The following is a 21,191-nucleotide window of genomic DNA, read 5'->3' as shown; positions in this document are numbered from 1 at the left end:
TTTCCAATCGACATAACAAAATTTGTATCTACCAGAATTTTCAATCGACATGCACACAGATGTTGTCAGCCCATTTGGAAAGCATGGAAGACAATATTCATTGTGGCCAGTAACTGTGACACCTTACAATTTACCACCAAATTTGTGTATGCGACGTGAATTTTTGTTCCTTTCAATTTTTGTTCCTAGGACAGATCATCCTAAAAGATCACTAGATATGTTTCTTCAACCATTGATATATGAGTTGCAATTATTATGGGAGCACAGTGTTCTTATATATAATGTTTAGTGGAAATAAAATTTTCAGATGCGAGCAGTATTTTTGTGGACAATAAATGATTTTCCACCATATGTTATGTTATCTGGATGGACGGCTCATGGAAAGCTATCATGTCCTTATTGTCAAGACAATACATATGCTTTCGAACTTAAAACAGACGGCAAACGTGTTGGTTTGACTGTCACATAAGATTTCTACCACACGATCATCAATATCGTAAGAGTAAGACATTGTTTACGAAGAACAAGAGGGTGTTTGACAGTCCACCGGAAGAAGTAAGTGGCAAAAAGTTGGTGGAACAATTAAGAGATTTTTTGGTGCAGACATAACGCCAGACATAGGTGAAAATGGATATAATCCTATTTATGGTGTTAGAGAACATCATAATTGGCATAAAAAGGGATCCGCCATATGGGAAGAGTCATTTGCTACTGCACTGTTTAGATGTCATGCATTTTGAGAAGAACTTTTTCTACTATTTGATGAACACGATCCTTATTTTACAAGGTAAGACGAATGATAATTTGAAGTCAAAACTAGATAAAGTCGATATTTGTGTTCGTCCGAACTTCATGTTGATGAGCACGGTAAAGGTTTGATTCCCATATACCGACTGGATGCAACTGCGAAAGAAGTGTTTTTTATTGGAATACAGACATCGTTAAATTCTCAAACAGTTATGCATCAAATTTGCGTAATTTCATCGACAAAAGTGAAGTTTAGTGACTTGAAGAGCTACAATTATCATGTAATGATGCATCGCCTCTTTACGTTTGTCTTTTCCAGACTATTGCCATTAAATTTCCATGAAGCAATGTATTTTATATTTTAACCTATTTAATTATTTGTCATATAATTTTATGATTATATATATATATATGAAATTTGTTTTTTTTTTATGTATGTAAGGGATAAGCGCTTTCTTCTGTGATTTATGTTCGAGATCACTCACATTGGATGGTATTCGCCATTTGGAGGCTAACATACCAACAGTCCTTTGCAATCTCGAGAAGATATTTATTCCATCGTTTTATGTTATGGAGCATCTTTCTATTCATCTTGCGAGAGAAGCGACACTTGGTGGTGTTGTGCAATATAGGTCGATGTATCTGTTCAAGCAGTATATGTTTCATCCCAAGAAGAAGGTCAAAAACTTAAGCAAGGTAGAGGGATCAATAGTGGCATAGAGCATCAATGAAGAAATCTCAAAGTTTTCTCAATTCTATTTTACACTAGAAGTTTGAACAAAAAGTCGAAGACATGCACACCATGATAATAGAGGTGAAAGGGCAACTTATAATGTTTATGTGCCAAACATGTTTATACAAACTGGATGACATAGTGGTAAATCAAAGGATCGAAGACTTACTGTGGCTGAGCATACCCATTTGCACACATATTTGCTTACCAACTGCGAAGACGTTCTTAAATATGAGAAGAACGCACATACAAAACTATGAATTATTTAAAATATTTTTGACAAATGTCTAACATCTTATACTATTTCAACATGATTAATATGGCAGATATGCGCTTTTAAGTACATAAATGCCACAGAAGAACAACTTGAATAACTAAGGCAAACAAATTTTACAAAATCCCGACGACCACATTTGGTCGGTTCATGGAAAACACCGACAAAGCCGAGTGGTCGGGAATTTGTCTGTAACTACTGACAAACATTCCGACGGATTGTTGTCATTAGGAGTCCGTAAGGAGTATTGCCTTCGGAAATTACCGAAGGAATCCCGACGGTGTTTTTTTTCTTTTCTTGACGAAATGGTTCCGACGGCTGGTGTCGTTGGGATATTATCGATTTTGTCGTTTTCTGACCGATTTCCGACGGTTTTTTTTCATCGGTATCTTGTTTTTTTCTTGTAGTGAATATGTTTCAATCTTTTTTCCCCGACAGAATCCCGACGGTTTTTTTTTGTTTCTCATCGAATGGGTTCTGACGGATGGTGTCGTCAGGATTTCATCGATATTATTGCTTTCCAACTGATTTCGGAGGGTATTTTCCATCGGTATCATGCTGTTTTTTTGGTAATGAATATGTTTCATTATTTCTGATAGAAAGTGTAAATAATAAGCATAATGAAATTGCGAATCTGGTTCTTCCTTTAATTTGACGGTTCATTATTTTTACACCGTATTTAGAAATATTATAACTAATAATACTTCCATTTTGTTAATTTCAATTCAGATGAAGTTTGATATAGTATATCAAAGTTTTGAAAACCAACACTAATATTGATCGATATTTTAAAATATAATACCAAAATGAATACTTCATTGCTATTATATTAAATTTTATATGCTATGGTATACAACATTTTATCTTCTCTCTTTTGAAAAATAGTTCTAAAATGTAAAATTAAAGATACGTATTATGTTACACACAATTATAGCTTTTTTTTTTTTTTTTTTTTTGTAAAACCACACAATTATAGCTAAGCAATAAGTTCAATTAACTAAGTGATAAAATAGTTGAAAAGTTTAATTAATTTGAATTTCTTCATTTAACAGAGCTTGAACCTTTCCACTATTGTTTCAATCATACTTAACCGTCTGTAGACGTTTTCAATTTGTCTGAATTTCGATCTAGTACTTCTCTGTGTTAAAAACATACATTTAACGCTCATATTATGAGAGATTTTATTAAAGCAGGTGTAAAATACATCTTGAACATGCTTGTCAATCTAGAAATTTATAATAAAATTATAATAACCAGGTGGTCATATGTAGACAAGTGTGTCATTAGGCTAGCTAGAATCTCAAATTTTGATTTTTAGGTTATTTTTGAGTCCATAGGAGAACTTAGGAAATTGGAGAGAGAAGCCATGCATATGCTGCCGCACTTACATTACTGGTTAACTTACTTTTTTGTAGTAAAAAGATTTAAGTTAACTACTTTAGGTTAACTTACTAAGAAAATAAGAAAATACTTTATAGCAAGATAAATTAAATTAAAAGTTTCTGCGGTCAGCATTTTTTAAATATATTAACTAAAAACTATTTAGTTTATATAATATATTTGATATTATAGTTACAAATGAAAAAAAGTTTTTATAAAAAAATAGTAAACTGTAATAAATAAGTTTTCAAAATTTAGCATATTTTGTTGTTATATATACTTTTTATTTACAAAATATGACAACACTGGCAAAAATTAAACTAAAAAGAGTTCTTTTCATTTTTAAGACCTAATTCTTCTATCATTTCGACAATTAAGATTATTCACAAAAGTAAAAATAAACAAGAAAAAATAACTTAAAGAAAGGAACAATGATTTTTTTTTTTTGAGCAAAAGGAAACAATGATATTTAGGCCATAAATTTCCAGAAAGAAAAGATTGGTTTGTTAACGGTTGTGTTGTCGTCTAGTAAGGGTCTTGTCACGGCGGCCCATGAAGAAAACGACTGTCAATTTGTTTTTAATGTTTTTGTTTTTATTTATTTCCATAATATTTATAGCACGTTGTGAAAACTATTCCAATCCTATCTACTCCATAGTTCATAATGATTCCTACTTTTTCCAAATTATTTCTTTCCCAGGGGACCACTGTAATTATCGTGAGTAATTATCGTGGAAATCGAAATTTGCACTGAAAATTTATGGTGGAAATAAGCGTAGCTTTATTTGAAAGTCCAGATTCTCTACACAATCACACAAACTAAAAAAATATGAAAAAACGAAGAAAGATGCAAAAAAATGTTTTTATAAAATGCTCTGCTTATGTACCCTTTCGAAGATCAAACTGAAAGAAATTCAATTTACAAAGAGTTGAACAAGAAATCAAATTGCTTTCACGACGTTTGTCTAGTAATCGAGTGCAAGCAATAGAAAATAAAGCAAGATAGTCCTCCTTTTTGTTTATATAGTCCTCCTTTTTTCTAAGGTATAGAACAATTTCTCGTTCTCTTTTTGTGTTTGCGAAAACTCCTGCCTCAATGTCTTCGTTTCGGTAGAAGATTTACGAGGGATTTTTTTACGTTCAAATGTTGAGACTAAAAGTGAGTTGAATGATCCGACAGCTGATCAAGTTGCTTGTGAGTAAACTCATGGGGTGGGTGACGATGAGGAGGTCATAAAGGAAGAAAACATAGATCCCTTATTTGACTTCGAGAAAGCTGCAGTGTATTGGCTGAGTACTTACAATATCTTAACTCCTCCTCATTTTCTGGTTGTTCCATAGAGACTTAGGATGTTTAATCCTTGAGGGGACGAGCGGGTGTGCTCCCGAATTTCTTCAGAATATCTGAAATTTTTTTCTAAAAATGTGATCTTTCATGGTTTCACGAAGAGAGGATTGTGCGAAAAGTCCTCCATCAGGCTTCCTCACATGATATGAGGCTTTTTCTGGGGGAGGTGTTATTAATATTGAGTTTTGTTTTTGATTTTACTTTTTGTGTTTTAAAGTTTTATCGAGTCAAGAAGGAGATGATGATAAGTTTTTTTTTTATTTTTATTAGTTTTTAGATGGAAATACTGCATTGGATCACCTACCACTAACACTCACGTCTGCTAAGAATGTCTGGAGAAACTAAAGTTGACTTCCAACCTTAATTAACTACATCAACTTCTTTGGATCTTGGTATTCACTAGATCAGATTTCTCCTACAAGTCCAGAACGTAAAAGTATGTGTGTACTAGTTCCCCTCTCTCTCTCTCCCCTTCAATTTTAAAGAATTCAAACATAATTTGCTGGCTAAAACTATTAAAGCTTGATTCATAAAAATTCTAAAAAGATATTAACGTCAAAAAGAAGTGAATATGAACTGGTGGCTACAACTATTAGAGTTTGATTCATGGAAGCCTGTCTAAAATATCTCAGTCTATTAAAAAATAAAATGATAGCCTGTAAAGGAGAGACACATTGACTGAAAGAAGTGAGAAGATAGAGAGTAAATGGATTAGGAATAGACTGATTGTTGGTCCAAATACTTGTCTGAGTAAGAGTCCATATGTCATGTGATCGATACTCCTAAGATTTAGCTTACACATTTACTTGCAGAAATGAGGTCAGTAGAGGAGTATGTGAGGCGTTATTAGTAGAGCTGTTAGGTGTATGGTATGGTTGCTAAGATAGTACGTATAGTACATTGAATCACTTCCACGGTCAGAATGATTCACTGCCATCTATATTATTAAAAGTGAAGTACTTTTTGGTACTGTTTGGAAACACGAATAACAATATAAATTATAATTGTTTAAAAACATTGATAACAATATTTTTAGTACATTCTTTTATTTATACATTTAGCCATTGTATTTACAATAAATTAAGTACTTCCTTTTTGTATTTCTTTTTATTTACAGATTATGCCGATGCATTTAAAATTAATTTAAATTGATTAATTTCAATTTGTAAATTGATCTAATCAAATCAATATTCATATATTGACCATTATTAATATTGTACGAATATTAACTAAATCACATGTACATGTACGAATATTAATTAAATCACATGACCTATATCACATCAAATTGCATCAAGTTATAAATTTTATAATATAATATAGTGTACAAAAAAAATTATTATCAAATATCTATATTATAAAATAATATATTCTTCTCTATATGTAAACTACCAAACATAAAAAAATATACATTAGATTTTTTTTTATAAAACAAGCGGTTTATGAGTTTGCGTCGAACACAACTTAAATCAAACATCCGAGCGGTGGCACGAGTCAAATTCTAGTTTACATTATTGCAGAGATTTTTGTAAACTTCTAGAAATTGTTTTGAGTCCTTGTCGTTTTCAAACCTTTTCCAAAGACTATTCTATATTTTCCTTGAAGACAAGCAAAATGATAAGTTTGGGGGAGTTGATATATTTTGGATTTGATCACTTTATGCCATAGTATTTATCTTATTTAGAGTCTTTATGTTATGTTTGGAGTCTATTTTAGTGTATTTACAGGTTTAGGTACGTTCTGGAACATTGTGGACTTTATGGAGCTAAATGGAGCCAAACCCGTAGCTGAGCAAATGAAGAGGCGCCAGAGTCGATACACAGAGGAAATGTCGGTCGACACACATCCTTGGTGTTGATCGACACCCGATGCGAGAAGCTTCGCAGGCAAGATCAAGTTTAAGCCCAAAAATCTACACAATTTATAAGAATGCCCCTGACGAGTTTTAACCTAGAATATATAAGTTGTGCCATTGTTTGGGCAAAAACAACACAGTTTAAGATTTTATAGTTTTCTAGGATTAAGGCTTTGGAGAGAAGATCCAAGAACTCATTCAGAGTATTGTATTGGAATTCCGGTTTTTCTATCTCTATCTAATTATGCAATTTATTCAGTTTATCTTTTTTTCTTGTTTGATTATGTATGAGTAGTTACCTCGTTAGACTTAGGGTTTTTATGGTTATGAAGAGTTATTGATATTAGAACTGCTAAGGTGATAAATTGACATCATTCACAAAGTTAGTACTTATTGCTTCCATTCTTGAGTAGATAACTAGGATCATAATTTAGAAGTTGACAACTACGAGAGAAGGCTCATACCTGATAGCAATTCTGTTGAGCTAGGTTGTTAGACACGAGCTGTAGCTAGCTGGTCTAACCGATTTAGTGAACTTATTGATTAAAGCTTAAAGCTTGTTTGGAAGAGTATTGTTTGATACCCTATAGGTACAGCATGGACATAGAATTCCAACATGTAGAATCTCACTGAGAGATGGAAAATCTTATATTAGTATTCGAGTTCTAGGATTGATTATCACATGCACTTAACAACTATATCATAATTTAGATTACCTAACCTGAAAGTTTAGCTTCTTTCTTATCTGTGAACACACATCTCATCTATATTTTTTTACTGCTTATTTAATATTTATTGTCTTAACATTTATTTGCCTAGCTTGATCTTATTATTCAGCTGATCTATTGCGTGCCCCCGCTCCATATGGATTCGATCCCCAAGTGTTACGTTAGATGAGTTTCCAACCCAAAACCAATTGTTGATAAGAGGAGTAGCTCATCTATCTTATATATTGCTTAGGGTCCCTTCCATCTACCGATGTGGGAGACTTAGTCTCTAATAAATGGTACATTGGATCTCTTATTTGAGAGAGTTGGATCTAGGGTTATTTTGATCTTGCATTATCAAGGAAGGCGTTTAAAGTTGACAGCCAATTCTTCAAGTGTTTGCTACATCTCGCGATACTCAAGACTATCTTTTCTTTCAAGTAAACGTAAATTAATATCTTGAGAACATGTTTTGGACTGTTGTGAAAGACCTGTTCAAGCATTCACAACCCAAAATTATTCTGAGTTTGATGTTAAGCCTTTTGGTTTGTGACTGAGAAAATTGGACCGAAAGGTCGCGTAAGTTTGTTTTTGGAAGAGGAGTATTCCCTAGGGGTGTTTCACAAGGAGTTGGCTTTCCGAAATTGTGTATGTGGTTATAGAAAGATGCTTCGTATAACTCGAAGAGATTTTTACGAGAGTTCTTTCGTATGCCGTGTTTGTGGGCTAAAATTTGCAAATCTGAAATGCCTTGTGAAGAATGTGGAACTAGTTCAATTGACGAGAAGTCTATATTTTCTGATAACCGCTTGGTTTTTGGGACTGAGTTTTGGTATGAAGACTTTATGGTATGATTTTCGTTTTGTGTTATTCAAAAGTCATTTCTGTAGTTATCACTTGGCATTTATGGACGAATTGTAGATTTTCGTTTTACCGTTGAGTGATTAGATATAGCGTATGTTGCTCAAGTTTTTTGGCTTGGTGTAAAGGCTTTGTTTAGCCGTACAGCTGGGGTGTTGTACGCCGAGGGTTATACCATGCCAATTTTGCGTGAGCATTAAAGTCATGCTAGTTAGAATTGTCATTAAAGGTGTGCCAAGTTCTGATTGGGGCTTTCAAGGTAGGCATAATTGGCCGAGGACCAAAGAGTTTTTGTTCAACACAATAGGCTAAGTATACCGGCTCTTTTGGCATTGAGGTAGCTGATGTAGTAGAAAATGATTTTGCACTTCAGGTTTCAATCATACAATGAGTGCTTCGTATAATCCTTCTTTTAGTCATTTAAAATAATTTTTTGTATAACTTTGCTTTCAATCACAAAAGCCATTCTGTTTGTTTCCAAAAGTTGTTTCATATAACTCGGTCTGACTATACGAAGGATATTTAGTGTAAGTTTTATGAGAGAGGATTTGCTTATAAATAAAGGGAGCGCGTTGCTTGCTGATTACTTGTAATTCTTGCGTAGTAAATGAGCAAGGACAAGGTTTTCCTCGCTCATGTCTTCATATTGGGAAATCATTTTGCATGATATAGATCTTTTCTTCCCATCAACTTTTTTCGTATAAAATATTTTAGTTATACAAAAGTGATGGGCGACCAATTTTATGAAGACTGTGAAATGAAGCTTTGTCAAGATACGTTGAAGTACTTATGTATCCGCATATTTTACAAGAATAATTTTTGCTTTGATTCCGATCTCTGGTGAAAGTTGTTTCATGATAACTCATTTTACGAAAGCTTTTTCGTTACGATTTTTGTAGGAATCATTTTCGTAGGTTTTGCGAAAAATGCTAATGACCTATTCATTTCTCGAGTGGAAAGAATTGGTCAACCAGCAGGAAATATGGTCAACGAGCAAGGAGAAGGCTTTCCCCTAGTTTTGTCGATGCTGCTAGCACGTTTGATTTTGCTTTGGCACAAAATGTTTTTAATGCTTTTATGTGATTCGCTTGGTTATACGAAAATTAAGAGCATCCCTTTTTTGTTTGAAGATATCTCGTATAGTTTTTGGATTTATACAAATTTTTTTTGTTAAGTTGTGAGGTCCTCAGGACCTTGGCTAACCGTCGTGTTAGTAGTCCTATGTTCTTACAGTTTTTTCGAAATGCATGATTGTGTTAAGAGATGCTGCAGAGTTTTCCAGCCTATGTTTTTGATGGTTCTTTTTTGTATCTAGCATTTAGACGAATCTTAGATGTTCGTTTGCTTTTTGGATGCTTTCAGTGGGGAAATGTATTGCCTAAGTATTTTTTTGCCTATGGCTGTAAGACTTTGCTTTGCCGAAAGCGTTTTATTGATGTCGAGACAAAAAAATTTTGAAGTACAAGAGTATACGAGTATAATATACCTACACACTCCCATTTATTTTTGAACCGATCTTTTGATGGGTTGCATACGTCCTTCTGAGGATTAAAATTATCGGGAATCTGGATCGATTTAAAGATGACATTGGGATTCTGATTTTTGGTAGTTTTTAGGTTGCCGACTTGGAGTGAGTATGCTTGAGTGTGTGACGATCGTGTCTCTAGTTCTTTTTAAGACGACATTCGTGTCTCTAGTTCTTTTTTTTTTATGCTTCGAGCTGAGTATGCTTGAGTGTGTGACGATCGTTTCTCGGTTTTGCGAGAGATTATATTGTTTTGCAAGATCTGTATGAACAGGTAAATAAAAATAGAACAAGATAGAAAAAATAGTCTAAGACCTAGTTCGTTAGACTGACCACCTAGATTCTAAGTTCCCTAATTTTTTCGGAAATCTCTTAGGAATTTTTCTTCTTGGTACTTTCCTACGAAAATTCTAAGTCTAATTTCAATAATTTCCAACTCATACATACCTTAATCCTTCTCCTCGTATCTGCCAACCCAACTTCAGTAATTAAGCAAATCGACTCATTTCAGGGTTTTCTACGTTCCTGGCCGTGTTTAGGCCATAGCCCATTTTGCAATTTATTTTGTCGATCATGATCATGTGATCCGAGTTGCAGTTAGCATACCATTGGTTTTACGAGAGTGATTAAGTTTTTCTTGTCAAAAACTTGTTTGGCGTTTAGGAATAACCATTTTTGACTCAATGTTGCGGAACTTCGCAAAGCTCAATTCTAATTCTCGTATGATTTGGTCGTCAACGAAACTCTTAAAATCAAATAAACTTCTTATATTTTTAAAAACTCACTCATATGTTTACTAGTATATGTTTTCAACTCAACGTGGCAGAAGTTCGTAAAACTTGATTGCACTGTTTTTATCAGCAGAACTTTTATGGAAGCGTCGAGACAAAATAAGGAGGAGGGGAAAACGAATCGACGAAGGCTGAAGTGGCTGAAGATGAAGCAGCAGCAAGGGCACCATGCCATGTGGGCGAAGTGCTCAGTTCGTCAAACTTTGGGCAAACTGGTCTTTACGAAGAGCCTTGCGGTAAAATCTTATTCGAATCTCGGTTAAACCAAATACATATTGTCCCAAGACAATGAACACGTATCTGACTGGCCATGGACAAGCTCGAGCATGATAATCCGACCGCGGACAAGCCAAGCTCGATCAATACGCGGAGGCCAAGCATGCACACGGCTCGGTCGCTACGTAGTGACCGAGCACGCGTACCGCTCGTTCGCTACATAGCGACCGAGCTCGAGCCAAGCTCAGTCGCTACGTAGCGACTGAACACATGTACGCTCGGTCGCTATGTAGCGACCGAGGACGCGTACGCTCAGTCACTACGTAGCGACCGAGCACGCCCACGGCATGGTCGCTACGCAGCGACCGGGTTCGGAACCAAGCTTGGTCACTACGTAGTGACCGAGCACATGCACATTTCGATCGTTACGAAGCGATCGAGCTTTCCCAAAATGTCGATACGATGCAAATCCATGCATTCTCGTCTACTCTTTAATGCTATCTCCCGAAGACAGTAGCTGAACCATTTCATGTTTCTCGTTATTTGAAGTCATCAATCAAACTTTACGATAAAAACCGCGGAAAGTTCGTTTTTAACGAAGAAACCGTAATAAACGTTACGAGTCAACAGACGGTCCAAAGAGACCTAAGACGTGACTCGAAGCCCACTTATGATTTCTTAACCAAAAGCCCATAAGCCGTATGACGGTTTATGCTTGGTTCGCAAGGAAAGATAAATGTCAAGTTTCCGCGGATAAATATGAAGTTTTCGAAGATAATCACAAAGATCGGGAAAAACGGAATATATCCATTTTTGAGCTATGACGGCTTAAGGGCAGAAGGGAAAAAGCGTAAACCGACCTAGGAGCGAGTATATAAAGAGTTCTAGGCGAGAGGCAGATGGGAGATTTTCTGAGAACAAACTTAGCACTTAGAGCAATTAGGCAACTTTCCGTTATTGTTATTTCGAGCTGCGACTCAGTTAGGTTTAGCCGCCTTAGAGTTTTTAGAACTAGGAATCTCACCGACAGCTCTCGAGCCCATGCTAATACCTTATTGTAAACGTTCATACACAAATTTGGAAAAAGACTTCTCTTTGCTATCTTTTTACGATTCCCTATACTTTATCATTGTTATCTCGTGTTCTGATTGTTTGGCATGTGGTATTAGAAGATATCTGGGACCTCTGGGAAATTAGGATTTTCCTAGTTTCCTAATTTAAACGGAAATCGACAGTGCAAATTTCGGTTCCCACAGATAGCGGTCCAGACGATTGGGAGAACGACTACTACAATCCCATCATGGTAGTACACAATGCAATGCCTGAGATCCGCGATGATATATTTGATGAAGATTACAGAAGGGAAAGGATTCTCGTCTACAAGTTCCACCCCCTCAAACCAGAATTTCAGGCACAAGCAGAAACAAATTCACTTTTTGCCGAAGCCTGAGGGAAAGAAACTCGTTTCAGTCGGATAAGTGAAGCGGACAGACGCGCAGTGATCAACAGAGAAAGAGAAAAATTGATCGCCAGAGGTCATAATGTATCGATCGACGACAAACCTCCATCATCGATCGACATCCGTCCAAAACCACCATCCACTGTAAGGGAACAAGGTAAATGTGATAATCAGTATCTAACACATGATGAGTTTGGTATTTTCATGGACCTAGATGGCTATGCAAGAGCAATGGATAGACATGCACTGCAAACATCCAGAGAGGACATTGCAGAAATTCTTCAGATGGCCAATGGAGCAGACAATCTCTTCATGCAACAACACAACAGTCCAGCGCATCAGTAAATGGTTACAAACAAGTTCTATGACACAGTTGGTGGAGTAGATGATCGTTTCAAGCCAAATTATCGACAACATACTCGACTGTGGATCGACATCAACCCTCCATCATCGATCGACAGATGTCCAAAATTTGGAACAAGAGCCTATGATTGTGATAGCACTAGGAGATTCCACTGGGAGGAGAAAGATGAGTATGGAGTCTACATAGATGATCAGGGACATGCCAGAGATGTAGACGTACACATCATCAGAGTATCCAAGGATGATATCAGAAGTCTTCTGGAAAGAGCCTCAATGGATGAGCACAACTACCTATGTCTTCCAGAGCATGCTAGGTCATTCACACAGAACAAACTAGTACCAGAGATCTACACCAAGGATGAGATCAATGAGATGTTCTATGGAGTCTGTGGAGCCCAAGAAAAGAATGAAGGCAACTTCCAGATGAAGTTTGATGGTGTGTACTACCCACTGAATGATAACATCAGTTGGTTGACTACATGCATGGAGGAGATGAGGCAAGACATAGCCAAGATCCAGACACAACGTGCGGCCGAAGCAACCGCACCAGCATCGATCGACAGAAACCACTCAACATCGATCGACGAAGACCTCACGCATTCAAATCCGATGATGTCTAAACTAGATTCCTACACCAGAGCAGAGATTAATCAGTTGGTAGAAGGGCTCTACAGAACTCTGGAAACAACAGAAGAGAGACTTGATAGGAGATGTGATGACATCTATTTTCTAATGGACCTTACAATAATTTCTTTGACTTCTCAGATAGAAGCAATACAGAGGGAGATAGTAGAGCTTCAGAAATACATTGCCCGTCGACCAGAAGCATCAGCATCGATCTACAGACACAACAACAAATCGACCGACAGTCACAGACGAACATCGGTCGATGAAGCTACAAACCAAGGCAGGCTAGTACCAAAGGTGAAATCAGATATGTTTGATACAAACAACCATGGAGAGGAGATCTCAGCTGACACATACGCCACACGTATGAGACATTAGTTCAACCTTGAGAGTCTTGGAGACAGATTGCAGAAGATAGAAAATACAATTGCATCAATGACAGACAAATGGCGCAGAGAAGATGAAGCAATGCGAGACTTCGCTGGTACATGGTTCAACAAGCGCAGAGAAGAGATGGAGACTTGTTTTACAACAAGTTACAGCTTTCAACATTACTAGCCAAATCACCTCCAAAGTCAAGCTAAATGACTATAACAAAGCGCTTAGTGGGAGGCAACCCACTATTAGGTAACATCTAACTGGGTTTTATTAGTTTAGTACATATGTTAGTTTTTTAAATTATTTCAGGTTATAAAAAGAAAAAAAAAATAAAAAGATCCGAGTAGATGATTGCTGATACACTAAAACTAAACCTTTCATACTGTCAAGTTAACAGTGGTAATTGTAGTATTTGAGATTCAATCCAGAGGACAATTCTACACTTTATTCTTATGAGTTTTCAACTTAGCTAAAACTAAAAGTGGGGTTTTGAATTAAGTGGTGACATGCATGTAAAGTAAAGGATTTCAAAAGACTAAAATTCACTATTAGAGATAAGCCGATCTAGGGTTTCTCATTGGGTGTCAAGCTCAACCAAACATTTATTCAAGCTCCTCAAAACTTAATCTAGAATACGAATCACTCTTAGTAGAACAACCCACTGTTGTGGTGCAGTTCTCTTTGCGGTTCGACCTTGATACCTAAACTGTCGTTTGGATCAAGGATCGATAGCAAGCTATAGAGATCAAGTCCGATAGATTCACCGAGCACTCTAGTATCTACTTTCGCTGACTAGAGATGTGCCACTCCTTCATTCAGTGTCAGGCAAACTACTACACTGTTAGTGAGTGATTAAACCTAAAATATAGCAGTAAGTGATCAAGTTAAGGCTAGCAGTAAGAGCTGAGATGAACGAAGACACAATATAGTTGCTTATTTATGTTCAGCCTTGCGATTGACACCCTAGAACCCTAGACGAGCTAGCTGACTACTCAGCCATAACACAAGATGAACAAGACATGATAACTGAATAATACTGCATATAAGTTCAAAGATAAATCAATAGGGTTCATGATGATCTTCTCTGTCAAGAAGAGGAGCTGTCTCTCTTGCAAAACTAGCATAAAAATAAAAGATAGATAGAGGCCCCTTTTATATGGAGGCGCCCATAGACTTCAGAGTAGGGAATCGGCAACTAGGGAAAATATTTGAAAGATATGGAAATTTCCATAAATATTGAGAACAATCGTCTGGCTGCTCCTGGTAGGATCGACCGCCAGACTGCTCCGCTGGATTGTTCTTCGGGGAAAATCTCCAATTCTTGCCCCTTTCTTCATGCTTTTTCCTTTAGCTCTTCAGTCTTATCCAGACCTGAAATGACTCTAAAAAGACAAGACTAACTAGATAAAACACTGAAAACAAACTAGAAAGCACATACACAATGATATATGTCAAAAACACCATATATCAATTGCCATGAGTATCGACCGACGATACACTGCCGACATCGATCGACAGAACATTACCTACCGCGACCGATGTCAACACAATTACATCGATCGACATCTAATTTGGTCTGAGAGTGCATGGGTTCATGAATGGAGGGTGGAAGATGCCGCCTTTGTCGATTATGTGGTGTTGGTCTTGCTAGACTTCGATGAATGTTTCCTCGGGCTGGGCTAGGTACCGTGGCTTGTTGGTTTGAGATAGCTCATCCGGCATGTTTAGCGAACAAGAACTGTAGGATTGAAGGGACCCTTTCTTGCACTCGGACGGGGGATGCAGTTTCTTCCCTCTGAGCGTTTGCTTTGCTGTCGGGCAATATTGCAAAGGCGTTGTTAGTTGGTTCGCTGCAGTCTTTAGAACTGAAGTTGTTATTCGGGTCGCTTTGCGTGTTGCTGTATTCGCCTGGTTCCCGATCGGAAGGGTTTCGGGGGGCCTTGCGGCGGTGACCGCGGCGTTGCTTCTCACAAGGGTGCAATGTCCTCCGTGTTTTTCCATCTTAGTTTCTTGGTTCACATGTGTAACTTACATTTTTAAAAAAATGCTTCTTTGAGTTGAGAGATTTCTGATTTCCTCCCACATACGGCGCCAAATGTTGAAGTGTGAGTTCGAAAATGTAATCAAGGAATGATTAAATATGATTTACGGACAAATTAGGTCGGAAATCTCGTTTGTATTAGAAGAAAATCAATGTACAAAAAGAGATTACAAATGTGAGGCGTGGTTAATATTCAAATCGAGCTTACTCTTACAAAGTATCAAGATTGCTAAGTCAATTCTATTTGAGTTCACTTTGAAAAAAACTCTATCCTTTGCTCGGTCAGCAAAGGTCTCCTTTTATAGACAAAAGGCTCTCCGAATCTGACAAAAGATAACTCGTCGTCCTTTGCTATGATGTCAGATATTTGGTATGTGTCAGAACTGATGTCAGATATTTTCTGATGCAGATTCAGCTCGCCTCATCCCAAAATATTAAATGTGACTCACTTCTCTGCTCTTTTGACCAGTCTGCATGCATGCTGACATTATGAATTGCGAGCTCGCATGTTACTTTCGCCGCCTATGACCTTCGAAGCAAACTGAGCCGACTTTGCTTCTTGGAGCTAGGTTAATAGTGGGTCTTCTTTTCAGAACCAAGGCCGGATATTGAGGGGGATGCGCAGCCTACGTCCAACAGTAACCTTCATCCGCATAAAGAAAGTATCGTCCGTTTAAGACAAAACTGTCTAATCCTTTCTATACTTTTTTAAATGCTTGGTTATTTTTATTTTTTTGAAAAAACATGCTTGGTTGTTTCACAAATTTATTTGTTGTTTATAATCATATAGTTAATTCACCCGTGAAGTGATTATATGCGATACACACAAATGCAAAGTTGACCAAAAAAAAAACAGAAAACACAAATGCAAATGCAAAGAAGTGATAACCGAACATTTTAAAAGAATAAACTGCAGAACTTGTGATTACCGTAACGCCTTCTCCCCTATATGTGTACATTTCCTCCTTTATTCATTAGTCAAGACGTCTTCTACATTTGGCCAAATATGTTTTGTACTTTAGCATATTGAGATGTTTGCCTTTGCTTTTCATCAGTTTTCATTTACAAATTGCCCTGAAATTTGGAACATCTAAACTTCTTCATTAAGTGTGAATATTGGGTATCTTCACCAATTTAAAAATATATAATACACAACCCTCTTTTATACACGACAAAAGAAATCTTATAATTCGATTCTTTGATTTTTCAGTAAATATTATATAGTATATGCATATATAACAATTTGAATACGTTTAAGAAAAATGGTTCTCAAAACCATAAAACTTTTTAAAAAGTTAATCAACGTCATTTTTTCGTGAGAATAATAAAGAACTCTATTATAAAAAGAAATTGGTTCTTAAGTAATAGTATAGATTTTCTTTTATATTGTTACGATGATTATGTAACGCCCCGACCGTCCACTAATGGACTATCCATGCTCGTTCTCTCGGTCCGTGGATCCATCCCGTTCCAGCGATCGGTCCGTTAATTTTTCTAAAGGCTCGAAATCATTGTTTACTGACCCTGCAATCACCACCTGACCTTTTCCCATGCTTTGGTCTCATTTGCACGCTATCGCGAATCACTTCCCGATAGGTCACCCATCCTTCCACTACTTCAGCTCAAGCACGCTTAACTCTGGAGTTCTTTCAGGATAGGATGTGTTCCGAAAAAGGTAAGTCAACTTTGGTGACATAGGTAGCCAAATCAATTCTCTTAAGCTTTTTTCACATATCACAACTCGAAAAATACCAAATTAAACCGATTTATAAAACAGAATAAAAAGTCATCCTTTTAATCAAATAATTTCCAAATAAAACAAGTTTGTAATTTAAAACCAAACACATTAAATCAAAAAGTTAATTAAAACCAAAATAATATACAACGATCCCAAGGCACCAATCTGTCCACATATCCAACTACTCGTCGTGTTCACCTACAGGGGAAGAAAGAGAGGTGAGTAACAGGAGAGTTACTCTGTGAGGTATGAGATGCTAAACCGCAACCCACTGACTCAGTACATAGCACTACGACCATGTAGGCCTAGCTCTTGCATGAAACAAACATAAGTGTCTAATACAACACATAAAACATCCAGTGTGCTGATAGTACATGCTACTCTATGCACCCCGCATTTCCACATAAGGATATATGTATATCTCCAGGCGTACAATAGTCCATCTCTGTACTCCCAGAATTTGTGTGTCGGCGACTGATACAAACATCTTTGTACCCTCGCAATCTCAAATCCTAGATCCTAAACCCAAATTATATATCATAAACCAAAAAAATAGACTATACTCTAAACCCAAGTCCTAAACCTTAAACCCAAACCGTAAACCTTAAACCAAAATTATATACCCTAAACCCAAAACCTTAAACCATAAGTCCAAACGGTAAATTCTAAATCCAAACCGTAAATCCTAAACCCAAAACCTATACCCTAAAATCCAAACGGTGAACCCTAAACCCAAACTTAGATGTTATAGGGTTTGGGTTAAGGTTTACGGTTTGGATTTAGGGTCTAAGACTTGGGTTTAGGGTATAGGATTTATGTTTATAGTCTATTTTTTGGGTTTAAGGTATATAATTTGGGTTTAGGGTCTAGGATTAGGGTTTAGGGTATAGGGTTTGGGTTTAGGGGTTTGGATTTGGGTTTAGAATTTAGAGTATAGGGTTTAGAATTTAAGATTTAGGTTTAGGGTTTCGCTGATAGCATTAGCATTGTTAAAATTAACATTTTTATTTTTAGTAACTATTTTTTATTTAATTTAATATTTTTTATTTAATAATCTATGTGTCATTTTAATTGGTTTTAAAAAGGGTGAACCTAAGTTTTGTTTTTCTAAGATACGAAGGCCCTTTCTCATTGAAAAAAGAGGTTCTTAGATATGAAATTATTAAATACACGGAACCATTTATCCCTCATATTTTCTTGGCTTAAATTTTTACACTGGTGTTTCAATAGTTACAATTTAGGTCAACTCGAGTTTTTTTTATCTGGTTCAAAAGTTCACTTATTCTCGATCGATGAACTTAGGATTTTGGTTGGATACAAATTTATGTCTACACTTTATAGGATTTTCCAATGACGGGAGTGTAGGTTTCATCTGATCCTATTACTGACGAAAATAGAAAGTTTTGAAAAATGTTTCGATTGTTTAACTATATTTATCGCATAGCTGTATTGCTATTATTAAACCAAATGATTCAATCTTTCAACCAATCTATTAATTAGTTGACTAATCACTGTTCTTCAGTGGGATCAGTTTATTTAAAATTGGGTTCTCGATCGATTGTGACAATAGAAACCGCTGTTAGCAATTTTTAAACAAGAATTATCTGATTAACAGATAAATGAATTTTACATACCATTTGACCATTTTCAACCCATCTTTATTTTTATCTTTATATTTTTCTCTAAAATAGAGAAATTCTATTATAGAGATAAATTTGCTCTAATGTATGCTTTTATAATAGAATTTTTTTATTTATAGGGAAAATATAAAACGTGTTGGTCCCAGTATTCAGTAAGATAAGAGGATCGTTTAAATTGTTTCCACACAATCTTACAACCCCACCTATCCGCCAGCATTATTATGATAGTGTCTTAGCAGTGACTCTTTACTTCATTGATTTAATTGATAATACTAAAATAAATAACAACTTTTTGGCATCATTTTCTTTTGGAATATTATTAGAGCACGTGATGAAATTGTCATCCACATACGGTTGTGTCAAAAAGATTGGCCATTTTTACGTGTGATCTTTATTGGTACTTGGTAGGTACCCACTCCTTTATGGAGAAATGTATAGTGGCGACAGATATTTAACGAAATAAGTGGTATATAATACAACAAATCTCTTATTTTTGCTCTTTCGTAGTCTAGCACATGAATTAACGTATTTTGTATTTTGTTCTTTTTTTGGTGATCGGACTAACGTATTTCCTTGCAAAAGGTCTTGTAAGACACAAGATACGAGTTTCTATAGCATTTTTAGGTTGTATTGTGTATGAATAAAAATACTAGAGTTTAATATTTCCTATATATTATTTGAAAAACATTTTAAAAGTGTATGACGATATGTTCACCATAATACTTTTTCATGTGTCATAACTACAATGCTTCTCACACTGACTTGTCATCACCATATGCATTTTCACAAATCAGATTAAATAAAAGATACAAAACTATGATGTAATATTTAAGGATCGTATCCACAAAAACTTAATATTTCACACAATAAACGTATTGCTATCATTTAAACTAGAAATAAATAATATAAATAAGTAAATAAGAAAGCATGAAATAAATAGAGGAGCTAACGATGGAAGAGGGGTGCTAGACTTAGAGTTTCAATCAGGTTGTTAGAACTATAATATATAGATGCTAAGGATTTGATCCTAGAACTCGAATTCAGTAAGGAAGATATTCAACTCTTGTTGTGAGTCTAATCAGATCTCCAAATCCTAGAATTCCAACTCTCGTATGTGAATTCAGGAAGACTGTCGATCGATACTACAGAGCGGCGATCAATACTTCTTTCAGACAAGTATTAGTGCCCTAATCGATTTGTTCATTAGGTTATCTAAACCAGCTATCGCATGTCTAACAACTTAGCTCATGAGGTTTTAGTTCATGTAATTATCCAGTTCTCGCATGTGCCTAACTATCAAATGATCATGTTTCTAGTTAATTACTCTAGAAACAAACAGTTAGAACAATCATATGAAGGATGCAAGATAATACCTAGCAATTAAATATTTCACAAATTCATTCAAAACCCTAGAAAATCCCTAAATCTAACAGGGATCTACTCATACATGATAGATGAAACAAAATTCATAGATAAATAGATATAATATAATAAAACCAATAAAGTTATAATCAACCTTTGAAGGAGAATTGATCTTCTCTCGAAACCTAACGGAAAAACCGAAAAGAAGTAAAAGCATAGCCTAAACAATAAAAAAAAAAAAAAATATATATATATATATATATATATATATATATACAAATAAGCAAACCAACGTATTTTAAGGAAATTTCAAGAATTGCAACTTTCTCTGAAGTTTCCCTTATACTTATATATCTTTAGGGATGACAATCAAGGACCTGGACCGCGGGCCTGGCCCGTAAAAGCTTGCTGCAAGGCGGGATTGGGCCTCCATTTGATAAGTCCGCAAAATTGTGGGCCTCACGGGACAGGTTCAAAGCGGGATGGGTCAAAACTGGGACGGGTTCAAAGCGGGACAGGTCGAAAGCGGGACGGGTCGAAAGCGGGATGGGCTACAGGTTAACCTACGGGATTTTGAAGACCTGCAACCCTAAGTCCACATTTCTGCTTTCACCTAAAACATATATATAGAAAGAGAGAGAGAGAGAGAGAGAGAGAGAGAGAGAGAGAGAGAGAGAGAGAGAGAGAGAGAGAGAGAGAGAGAGAGAGAGAGAGAGAGAGAGAGAGAGAGAGAGAGAGAGAGAGAGAGAGAGAGAGAGAGAGAGAGAGAGAGAGAGAGAGAGAGAGAGAGAGAGAGAGAGAGAGAAAAGGTGATTCGACGTTATGTAGCTCCGGTGATGGTGGTTTCAGGGTTGATGATGCTTCCGGTCTCCCAAGCGCCTTCGATCTGAACCGGTGGAGCTTCTTCAAGTCATCATAAGAAATTTGAAAACTCACTTCCCACCAAAGAAGAAGATCTAGTTCCCGCAATGGGTTCTTCATAGTTTTGCATATATGTATTTATTCGCATTATCATACGTTTTAGAGTTTTAGGTTTCAATATATCTTTAACTGACTTCTATTATTCTTATTTGCAGAAGATGAAGTTGACGGTGAAGAAGAGAAATATCCATCTTTTTGTCGCTTGTTGGTGATAAAGATGAAGAA

Source organism: Brassica napus, chromosome A5 (genome assembly GCF_020379485.1).
Source record: "Brassica napus cultivar Da-Ae chromosome A5, Da-Ae, whole genome shotgun sequence".
In the NCBI taxonomy this organism is placed as follows: domain Eukaryota; kingdom Viridiplantae; phylum Streptophyta; class Magnoliopsida; order Brassicales; family Brassicaceae; genus Brassica; species Brassica napus.
This window is presented reverse-complemented; position numbering follows the sequence as displayed.